Here is a 12073-nt window from a genome sequence, read left to right on the forward strand (position 1 = left end):
TAGCAATATTTGTCATACACACAACCACATTCAGCATATACACTATAATATTCATTACACATGCAGCCAAATCTGTTGTATATACTGTAAAATTCATTGTACATTCAGACATATTTAACATATACACTAGAATTCACCCTACACACAGCCACATTCATCATACACAGCCATATTCATGATACTGTGTTTATTAGAATTGGTTGAATATGAAATAGGACTGCTCGATATTAATTAGAAACTGTGTGATTATCAGCGATATATCATTGAAAGTGAACTCTTTCACCCCTGAAGAGCCGTTAGAATAAACAGGCCATGGGACTCTGCCAACACAAGCACAGATAACAGCACAGAGTGATTAATGATAGTCACAGAGTGACTGCACTTCCTTGTATATGGTTTAAATAGCAGCACAGGAAATTATCATATGATGTAAGAGACAGCACCTCAGAGATTCCCACGTAAATCCTAACTCACTGATTAAAACACGTAATGCAACCCTCATGATATCACGAGGCCATTGTTTGATTTCAGACATGTATGTTCAACAAATGCTAGTGTACCAAAGTAGGTTTAAACATTATATGGGATTTCCTAAGCCATATGAAACCATATATAAAACTATATAATATACAATATATAATATATATATATATATATATATATATATATATATATATATATATATATAAGAAACAAGTATTATTGGTATTATTTATTGTATAGGAGTATTTTCAAATCTTTTTCTCAAAATGAATTTGGTTACAGGGGCGACATGGTGGCACAGCAGGTGAGGAGTGTGGTGTGTTCTCCCTGTGTCTGCGTGGGTTTCCTCCGGGTGACTGTCTGTGAGGAGTGTGGTGTGTTCTCCCTGTTTCTGCGTGGGTTTCCTCCGGGTGACTGTCTGTGAGGAGTGTGGTGTGTTCTCCCTGTGTCTCCGTGGGTTTCCTCCGTGTGACTGTCTGTGAGGAGTGTGGTGTGTTCTCCCTGTGTCTGCGTGGGTTTCCTCCGGGTGACTGTCTGTGAGGAGTGTGGTGTGTTCTCCCTGTGTCTGCGTGGGTTTCCTCCGGGTGACTGTCTGTAAGGAGTGTGGTGTGTTCTCCCTGTGTCCGTGTGGGTTTCCTGCGGGTGACTGTCTGTGAGGAGTGTGGTGTGTTCTCCCTGTGTCTGCGTGGGGTACTTCCGGGTCACTGTCTGTGAGGAGTGTGGTGTGTTCTCCCTGTGTCCGCGTGGGTTTCCTCCAGGTGACTGTCTGTGAGGAGTGTGGTGTGCTCTCCCTGTGTGTATGTGGGTTTCCTCCGGGTCACTGTTTGTGAGGCGTGTGGTGTGTTCCCCCTGTGTCCGCGTGGGTTTCCTCCGGGTGACTGTCTGTGAGGAGTGTTGTGTGTTCTCTCTGTGTCTGTGTGGGTTTCCTCCAGGTGCTCCAGTTTCCCGCCTTGCGCCCAATGATTCCAGGTAGACTCTGGAACCACCGCGACCCTGAACTGGATAAGCGTTACAGATAATGGATGGATGGAATTTGGTTACAAATAATTATTAATTTATATTTTGGACACATCAAATATTTCACTTTAGTGCTGTTAATCTAATAATCATTTAAACCATAACAAGTTGTAAAGGACTCCTATATTAAAAATTAATAACCTTGATAACATGGTTCTGAGGTGTAGACCTGTATTTGTTTGAGTACAGTATGTGTATTAAGCACTGACCATGTCCAAAAAAAACAGTTTTTTCTTCACAGAAAATCAAGCGCTATTTATTTTTCCTAGGGAGACAAAGAGCTTAGAACGGACTTTCCTTGTAGACAGTCTAGACCCAGTCTAGACAAAGATGACATGATCTCAGAGGTCTATAAGCTTCAGTGTTAGAAGTGTTTAGATTAAAGTGTTAAAATAAGAGATGAAATTGAATCAAATAAAAAGAAATGAATATATAATTAAAAAGGACAATATGAAAGAACCGCTGGTGATTTGACCGACCTTAACGAGCGAGGAAAAAAGCTGGAGAGCATGACGTGGAAGATGGAAGCTGAAATGACAGCACTGTTTCCACAGGGTTTCTGAGAGGTGAAGTTTACTGCAGTATCTGAAACTGGAACTGGGAAGCTCTGCCACAATTTAATGCAGGGACTGTGGCAGGCCTCTATTGTACTGTATTTACCTACAGATGACACCCTGCAGAGATAACATCAAAGAAAGACTTTACTTCTTTAGTTTTTTTTTTTTTTTTCCTGAGCAGATTTTCATCCACATCATGTGATACATTTAGGGCAACCGCACACAAGATTGTGAGTGTGACTTGTGGGCGGAAAGGGAGGTGTCAGTGTGAAAGAGATGTAGGTTTCAGTAGAAAACCATTGGTCTGAAAGTGGGGCATTTTAAAGTTGTACAGTGGACCTGCAATTCTCCTCAAGCGTGGGTGAACATTTGTAGTGTATTATAAGGGGCTACATGAGGGGCTTCCCCTACTATTTGTCATTATCTAACTCACATTTAGAGTTCTCTCTAAATTAAACCAGTTTGAAGGAAAATAAGTTCACTTTCAATCACAGAGTGGGAGTAATAATCTATTCTTAGAAACATTCGGCGTCTCCCTGGAAACGTGCATCCATGCACTGAAACTACAGATATCTACACAGGTTTAACCAAGAGAAATGCTGACATTTAACACCTTTTCTGCGGAAAACGAAACATTATTTTTCAGTTTAAGTCATAGCTTAAACTAAAGGAGATGCTGTAAACATCTGAATAAGAGTTAAGAGGGTTCTTAAGGCTTTTTAATATTCTTAAGAGTAAACTGAATATGGTGAAATATGTAGAGTTAAACATCACAAACATTACAATTTATTCCAAAATAAAGCTTAATGTAGAAGAACCCACCCCTGCAGGATATATTGAGGTAAAATAATAATATTAGTATTTATTTTTGGAAGACTCTCTAAACAACTTTTTTATTTTTATTAAACTTATTTTTATCAAAGGGGCGGCGCAGCAGGTAGTGTCACAGTCACACAGCTCCAGGGACCTTGTGGGTTCGAGTCCTGCTCCGGGTGACTGTCTGTGAGGAGTGTGGTGTGTTCTCCCTGTGTCTGCATGGGTTTCCTCTGGGTAACTGTCTGTGAGGAGTGTGGTGTGTTCTCCCCGTATTCGCGTGGGTTTCCTCTGTGTGACTGTCTGTGAGGAGCGTGGTGTGTTCTCGCTGTGACTGCGTGGGTTTCCTCCGGATGACTGTCTGTGACGAGTGTGGTGTGTTCTATCTGTGTCTGTGTGGGTTTCCTCCAGGTGACTGTCTGTGAGGAGCGTGGTGTGTTCTCCCTGTGTCTGCATGGGTTTCCTCTGGGTAACTGTCTGTGAGGAGTTTGGTGTGTTCTCCCCGTATTCACGTGGGTTTCCTCCGTGTGACTGTCTGTGAGGAGTGTGGTGTGTTCTCCCTGTGACTGTGTGGGTTTCCTCCGGATGACTGTCTGTGAGGAGTGTGGTGTGTTCTCCCTGTGACTGCGTGGGTTTCCTCCGGATGACTGTCTGTGACGAGTGTGGTGTGTTCTCTCTGTGTCTGTGTGGGTTTCCTCCGGGTGACTGTCTGTGAGGAGCGTGGTGTGTTCTCCCTGTGTCTGCGTGGGTTTCCTCCATGTGACTGTCTGTGAAGAGGGTGGTGTGTTCTCTTTGTGTCTGCGTGGGTTTCCTGAAGGACTGCCTACTGTAGCCCACACCTACTATATTATGAATTAATGAGGTAGTCTTATAAAAGTAAAAGTGCACTTTGTTTATAAAACAAATTAGTCTAAGCTAGCACTGAGCAAACCTGTAATAAAATAATTAAAATTAGTGTTCTCCTGCAAGTGTGTTGAGCTCTCTAGTGACATTGTTTTATAAAAGACGCAGTGGTGCTTCCCAGCCTTTTTCATTCCTTCCTCAATCTACTCTTTATTTGTTTATTGCAAATAATGCTGGATTATCACCTTATTACTCTCGGTTCCTTAATGATCCAGAGATCCGACTGAAGTGGCATATTTAAGCCAAATTTGGAATCACAAAGAGCAGAACAAGTGAAACCCGTTTTTGCCACCTCAGCACAAAGGAAAAATATTAGCGGCACGGGGAAGAGTGCACCCATGAGTCAGAGCATTCAGAAGTGGAATATATTGCTTCATAATCATAAATTAGATATTGATTTAAATAAATGAGTCCCTGAGACAAAAGCATAGGATTTTACACATAAAAAGAGCACAATATGCATCATCTGTAGCCTCCGTTTCCTAGAGCTCTAGCTTCTTATAAAGGTGAACAAATACAAGGAATTCATTTTAATATTCTGTACATAAATAATATTGACCTGTAAAGTCCCCAGAGAGTCCCACCTGTACTTTCACTGCAGTTCATTTATACGACAGTAACCTAAATGCTTAGTTGCACATATCAGTTTCCTTTCTCATTTCCTATTTATGACACCTTCAGTTCTAGTGAAATTCAAGTTTGTTTTGAAGTTTGTAAGATTAAAGATTGGACCCTTACATTATAAGATCAACCTGAGGACTTTTGTTAGTTCACTGTGAGAATCATCAGATTATCACTGTGTAAAAGCCAACGGGCATCATCTGTTTTTGTTGGGGTTTATTTGTGTGTGTGTGTGTGTCAGATTTCATATTTTTATATAATTTCCACACCAGAGATGTCTTTAAAATAACTGACCATTAGAAAATTTAAAAAATGACACGGAATAAAGCCATTTCATGAACTGACATTAAAGGTCAGGTGTGGCATTCTCATAAAGTGGCAGGTTTGGATTTCCTGGTTATATATATATGTGCAGAATTATAGGCTGTTTTTATTAGTTATGGCAGTTGTGTGTGTTACTCGGCTGACTGCTGTGTTTTTTATTCTTAAAGACCTTGTGTCTTTTATACAGTGACTGAGAGATCACAGTAACACACAGTAAACTCAGATTCTACTCAAAACTATTAATATTTTATTGTTTTCCATGTGGAAATTCAGAGAATGTTATCCTTCCTTCAAAATATTTAAGTGAAGATCAGGGACCACTGCTGAATTATAGAAAATGCACTTGGTTTTAAAGTCTTACCGGTGTCTGTTTTTGTGTCTGAGTTTGTAAACCTGCAGTATGTGGAGGATGCTCTCAGTTCTCTTTATGCCCTGGTGAAAACCTACAGTGACGCTAACCCTAAACAGACCGTCCTCTGTGTGTTTTTCCATGTGAGCTTTTTTTCCAGTGCCCAGTGCCCACTGATTCTGGGTTGGCTTCCTATCCACATTGATCAGGATTAATTAATTAATATATATCTGAATATCTCACTCTAATAAATTCAATGTAAATGTAGTATTTAGTGTTTAATACTAATTGTTTGGTTTAGTTTTATGTAGAATAAACTTTAATAACCTTATATATCATGTAGTTATATATCATGTAGTTGCATTAGAACTGAAGTTATGTTGACATGCTGTAGTGGAATTAATGCCCATATAAGGAATACCACGCCTAAGCTGGATTTCTCAATGACAAAAATGAATGGGATTTTCCAAAACTGCTGCGGCAGCCGATGGGACAAGTGCCGTGTCGGCTCACATGTGGGTTTATGTAGGTGTATAATTCATTATAATTCTTTCAATATAATTCTATTTAATCTTATTCCAGAGAATCAAGTGACATTCAACAGGAAATGTCCAATAGGAGGTCCAAAGTGTACATCACCTTCATTTCTGTCACTGAGAAGTTGAGCTTAGTCCTTATTCCTTATACGGGTGTGACACCAAATACAAAAGGATGATTTGACTTGACCTGACTTCTCTTCTATTCTTGGGGTCACCCACATAATGATAAATGAAAAAACAATCACAAGTGGAATTAAGAACCAATGGTTAATGACTAAAACGTGACTAAGCAGACAGTAGATTAATTTCTTCATATGAGTGTATACTGAACAAGGCCTACATCAAATATAATTTTACCTGAATATATCACAGTTCTGGTGACAACACTGACACCTGTATGACGTAATGTGTTCAGTTCTCAGTGATCAGAAAATATGAAAAGGGGCTTGGGTCATAAACGCAAAGGAAAATACAGTGGTATTTTACAGAGGTGAGAGAAGTGCAGACCTGTAAGAATTTGTATAATAATCATGATGACGCTAAAGTGCTGTGGACAGAGTGATGCCATGTGACCGGACACTTCCTCCCCTGTGGTCATTTTCATCATGGGATTGGTGACAGACCGAGTGATGTAACATGTGGTATTGCTGTTGGATTGTGTGATTGACAATGAGTGAGAGAGGAGGGGAATTCAGAGGTCCAACCAATCTAGGTCTACACTCAGTGTTGCTGTAGGGCTGCTACGAATTGCACAGGGCTCAAACTTCCGTTCTGAATTGCTACCTATAAAATAATATATGATCTCATTATAATTTATATAGATCTAAATATAAAGCAAAGCTTTGTTACACTGTGTAAAGCATTATAAATACACTGGTCTTTAAGGACGTGGAGCTGTCCAGAAGCTCTTACTGGGAAAAGATACTTTGTGACTGAAATTTCCTTAAGAATGTATTTTAATACAACATTCATCTCTTAACATTAAATATTCAGCTGTTCCATTTACCAGGCAAACCCACCTGTCTAAGGGGCTTGCCCAGCGATGCTCCTGACTCACTCACTCACACACACACATACCACACACACACACACACACACACACACACACATTCTGTCAATCTTGATTGTGATGTGAGTTGATGTGTAGGAGATAAATTGTGGAGGAGGTTTCTGTATTTACTTATTCCACTGAGAGATACTTCGGTAAACCCCACTCTGCCTTCCCTTCACCCAATACACACATCAATGTGCAGTTTTCAGGTCCAGGAAACCTTTCACAATTTGACTGTAGGCAATAAGCTGGTATTTGCTCATAAAAATAAAATAAAAATAATTTTTAAAAAAATACAGTGAAGGATCACTGGATTAGGAACATCTACCTTGTACCTCATTCATTTTATGAGCTCCACTGACCAAACAGGAGCATTTGAGTACTATAATTACAGACTGTAGTCCACCTGTTGCTCTTCATATTTTCCTATCTCCATTTCACTCTGCCCTTCAGAGTTCAGGACAACCACAGGGCCACCACAGAGCAGGTGGGATCTGGTGGTGGATCATTCTCAGTGCTGCAGTGACATTGACGTGGTGCTGATGCGAGTGGATCAGACACAGCAGTGCTGCGGGAGTTTTTAAACCCTGTGTCCACTCTCTGTCCACTCTGTGAGACACTCCTCCCTCGTTGGTCCACCTTGTAGATGTAAAGTCAGAGACAGTAGCTCATCTGTCGCTGCACAGTGTGTGTCGCTCGTCCTCTAGTCCTTCATCAGTGACACAGGACGCTGTCGGCTGGATGTTTTTGATTGGTGGACTATTCTCCAACACTGAGGACTTTAAAAACTCCAGCAGCACTGCTGTGTCTGATCCACTCTACACCAGCACAACACACAGTAACATATCACCACCACATCCGTGTCACGGCAGCGCGAACTTTCTTTTTCTGTAGAGCGTTAAAGCTCTGTAAGTTCTGAAGTAAAGGAAAGCATGACCCTTTTCCCAGTTGATGCTGTCTTGTCCTTCCTTGGACTACATTTGTTAGGTACTAACTAGGGCTGTGCCATATCGTATCGTTCGCAATAATATTGATATTATATCATTTTTACAATGTTTTTTTTAAAGTGATATTAGTGACATTCAGAGTTGTTTATATAACAATGTCACGTATGCAGAAAGTGGCGCTGTGGTCAAAGAGACGGTTCCCAAAACAGAAGTGAAGTCGTGTGGAGGTGGGGTGTGGTTTTAAAATATCAGATGTACAACAACCACGGTTATATGTAAGAAGTGAAAGAAGACTGTCACAACACAACGGAAACACAACTAATCTGTTTCAGCACTAGCAGAAGTTGGGTAAAAGGAATTTCAAAAACACTGCGAGGAACTGAACAGCCAACAATAGCTCTAACACGAGTGAACAGACCACGCCCACTCAAACCGCTTCACCGAATTCCAATAAATGACTTGGAATAGCATCTATTCTCTAACTGTTTTGTTGTTTTGTTGATAAAATTTGAGTATTTTTATATAAATATTTAAATTTGCTGGTTTTATGCATGCACTAACTTTTCTGCACATTATTTTTGTGGTAGGTTATTTGTTACATATTTTATTGTATACAAAAGTCTTGGTAAATTACTGCTTTTTATAAAATAATTACAGTTCCATTTCTACAAAAAACTAATATTCAACAATTATTTCCTTGCAATAGATTGAATAGTTCAAATGTTTTTTCAAATGTTTCCAGTGTTTTGTCATGTTTCCAAAAATATATTTTTGCAAAAATTCCCTGAAATATAATGATATTATTTTAAGGCCACATCGCCCACCTATAGGTACCAACCATTGGATAACAAAAACAAACCACCACACCTGCTAGTACCCAGTATCTAGTATCTAGTATCTGCTAGTATCTAGACTTCGGTTTAGCACCGCTGTCACGCTTTTGCCTTGTGTTCCTTTGTTTACCATGTGCTAATGGAGCAGACGGTTCTGTTTTTATTTTGTTTTAGTCTCCTTCCTTAGCTCCGCCTTAGCCCCACCTTGTCAGCGTTCCCACCTGTGTCTCCTATGTTGCCCAGCCCTCTTACCTCTCCCAGGTGTTCCTTGTCTTGTTTTGCCTGTATATATACCCCTTTGGTGTCAGTGCTCCCTTGTCTGGTATTGTGTGTAGATGTGTGTTTTCGTCTCTCAGTGGATTATTGATGTTTACTGCTGTTTTGTTTGTTCCTGTCTTAGTCCTGTTCTGTTTTATTAAATTGAGCTTGCAAACATTATAAATTAAATAAACAAATGTTCAAGATCAAAAAATACTGATTTCCTACATTTGTAAATTCAGTACATTTTAAAACAGTGGTGGTTTACAATATAATACGCTTCATATTTTACAAATCCAGTATTCCTGTGTTTTCCTTAAGTATTCAGACTGCAAATGACGTCATAAAAGTAAGCAGTACTTCATAACGTTTCGTCAAGTGAATGTTAACAGCAATAACATTTTTATCCACATGGGTCACTTATCTCCCCGTGATAGATAAATGAGAGAAGTGTTACTTTGAAGTGTGATAGAAGTCTGTGACTGTTCAGTCACGGCTCTGTTCATGCTCTACTGTTGGAGTCTGACTCACACACCTCTCTTTACCTTAAGGTGGGTCTGTAGGAGAAAAGTGACTTGAGATACACGCATACTCTACACCCTCTGAGTTTCCCTGTGTGTGTTTGTGTGTGTGTGTGTGTGTGTGTTGTCATTAGAGACGTATAACTATTTTATTCAGCCAGCGCCCGTCCTCTATCACAACATTTACACGAACTAATAAAAGTCTTCCTTTTACGCCTGGCTGGAAACAGTACCTTCCCTTTAACACCTCTACAGTCTCAGTCTCACTTTGAAAAACTACTGTTTGTGAAACTGTTGTCATAAGTTCCACAAAAATTGACAAATTAATTGACAGCTAAAGTCAGTTTGATAAATATGTGAATATCACTAAGGGCTGATTGTATGATTAAACACACAGCTTTTATCCATGAGTTGTTTTTGTGTATGAACTATGTGACATTCGGTAAAATGTGTTTTAATTCGTATGATGGGAGTCGACGCCTGATTACTCCCTCTTTCTAATAAGCTTCTTCTTGGATCTATAACTATCCTGACTAATTTGATGATGAGCCAGTTTGTGGCCTTCCAGGCAGCTACTTATGACAGCTATTTGGTTCCCAGACCATTTATGGATTTCCTTCCACTTAATAAATACATGCAAATACTCTGCTGAATATTCATATTATAGCTAGTATAACCAATAGGGCCTGAGTTAAACAACCACATGCAACAGCATGTTTTGCAGTTCTGCAGCATTACTGCAGAGACAGAATTGTGACTCTGTGGTTTCAGAGTTTTGAGTTCATTGGGATATTGCAACCACACGTGTCAATCATAACAACCAACATCTACAAACAGATACAACAATTTGTTGTTTACATTATCCTCAAATATTCCTTAAATTTTGTTGCCAAATTTTATAAAATATGGAATCTGACATTTAACTTAGAGTCTTTAGATCTGAACTCTACTAATTGCTATGATTGAATCACAAAGTCTACGTGAGAACATATTCATAAGCTTGTATTTATTCATCCATCTCTTGTGATCAGGCTCACAATTGGTCTGGAGCCTATCTGACATCACTGGGCATGAGGCAGGACTCACCCTGGAAAAAGGTGCAGGATCTTGTGAAGCATCAAAGACTCATTCCATCACGAGGACAATTTCGAACGTCCAGTCAAACTACTACCAACATGGGTTTAGGATTGTGGTAGAAAATTCAAACACCCTCCTGCTCTGTTGTCATTTCATGGTACATTTTGTGAAGTACTAAAATGGACGGTTTTCATTTAATTCAACAAAAATGTACTTAAAAATTAAATATAAAATTGAGGTTGAAAATGGCATTTGACAAGAATTTACTGATAACTAAATTCATTATAAAATCAAGCCACCAAAACCACAATCAAACCTCCTTGATGTGCATCAGTTAGTTCTGTTCTTGGGGATAAAACTGTATCTAAAAGTGTGAGTTTGGGTTTAGGCTTTTTATAAATGGTGATTTCTATGTAATTGATTGTGAACATAGCGTATTAATACTTTACTCAGACAACAGTTGGGGGTTACGTTCTGCTGAAGGGTACCTCAGCTATTGATTGAGGTAGGTGCTGTACTTTCACTCCCCTGGCCCCCAATTTTCCTGCTGGTCAAAGAGGTCAAACTGATGACATTCCAGTACTTTTCTTACTATTAGTCCACAGCTGTCCCCACGAAAACCAGTATTAGTACTGACTGGTGTTATTAATCACTAACTCAGAGTTATGGAGTTCCCCAAGGTTCAGTATTTGACCACCTGCTATTTTTGGAATAAGTAAAATTCCCTCAAGCTAGTCCTAAGAGATCACTGATTCTTATGTCATTGCTACAGGGGCAACAGCAGACTATTAACTTTTCTCCAGTTAGGAATTAATTAGCTCCTGTTTCTTTACATGTCTCAACGGGGTCCATCATTTCTGGACGACAAATCACAAATCACCTGGAGCTTAAACAGAACATCAGAGAATCCATTTATCTGTCAATCAAAACCTCCTCAAATGCTAGGACTTTTTCTTTACCTCTAGGGCTTTCTCAAACTCTTGTTGATCTGTGCTGTTTTTCCTACTGCAATTTATCTTCAATGACAATCAATCAAGATAGAAAGTATTGCTATCTGCTGCAGATTTCCTTTTTTGAATGCACAGCTTTTTCAGTTCATTGAGATCAGATTTTCTGCAATCAAAGCTTGTTTAAAAAATTGATACTCAGTGAGTAAAACAGGACTTTTTAATCAGTTGCAGCTACTATCAGTAACTTGTGTACTGTCCTTGCTTCTAGCAAGACTTTCGCATTATTCATGTGCTGACTATTAATTAAACAACATCATAATTTAGGGGAATCATTATTACTCAATGGGGTAATGTGCACAGTGCCAATTTTATCAGCAGAATCGTTTTTATCAGCTCATCACAAGATGCAAAATTTGTGATTACGAAAATAGTTTTTTCTCATAGAGGAAAGCAGGTCTGAAATGGAGTTCCGCTTATGGGCATTCTACAGAATGATATATGACCTCAGAGATCTACCGAGTGAACCCGCATGATGTGCAGTGGATTATGAGAAAGTTGGCTGTAGACGTCTGCTGAAAAATGCGCATGTATATATATATATATACATATATGTCAGGTCTGCTGTCTTCCTGTCTAGAATCTATCTGCAGTGTCAGTGTCTGAGTTTATTTTTTATCTGAAGTTTCTTCTAAAGGAATTTTATTACAGAGGAGTTGCCAAGCCAGCAATGTCACATCGTTGCCAAGATACTGACAGTGCCAGAGATAACAGAGTGAATATATGCTGTCTGGCCCTCAGTAAAAACACACTTCAGTTTAATGACAAAAACT

The sequence above is a fragment of the Hoplias malabaricus genome, chromosome 6, assembly GCF_029633855.1.
Source record: "Hoplias malabaricus isolate fHopMal1 chromosome 6, fHopMal1.hap1, whole genome shotgun sequence".
Taxonomy (NCBI): Eukaryota; Metazoa; Chordata; class Actinopteri; order Characiformes; family Erythrinidae; genus Hoplias; species Hoplias malabaricus.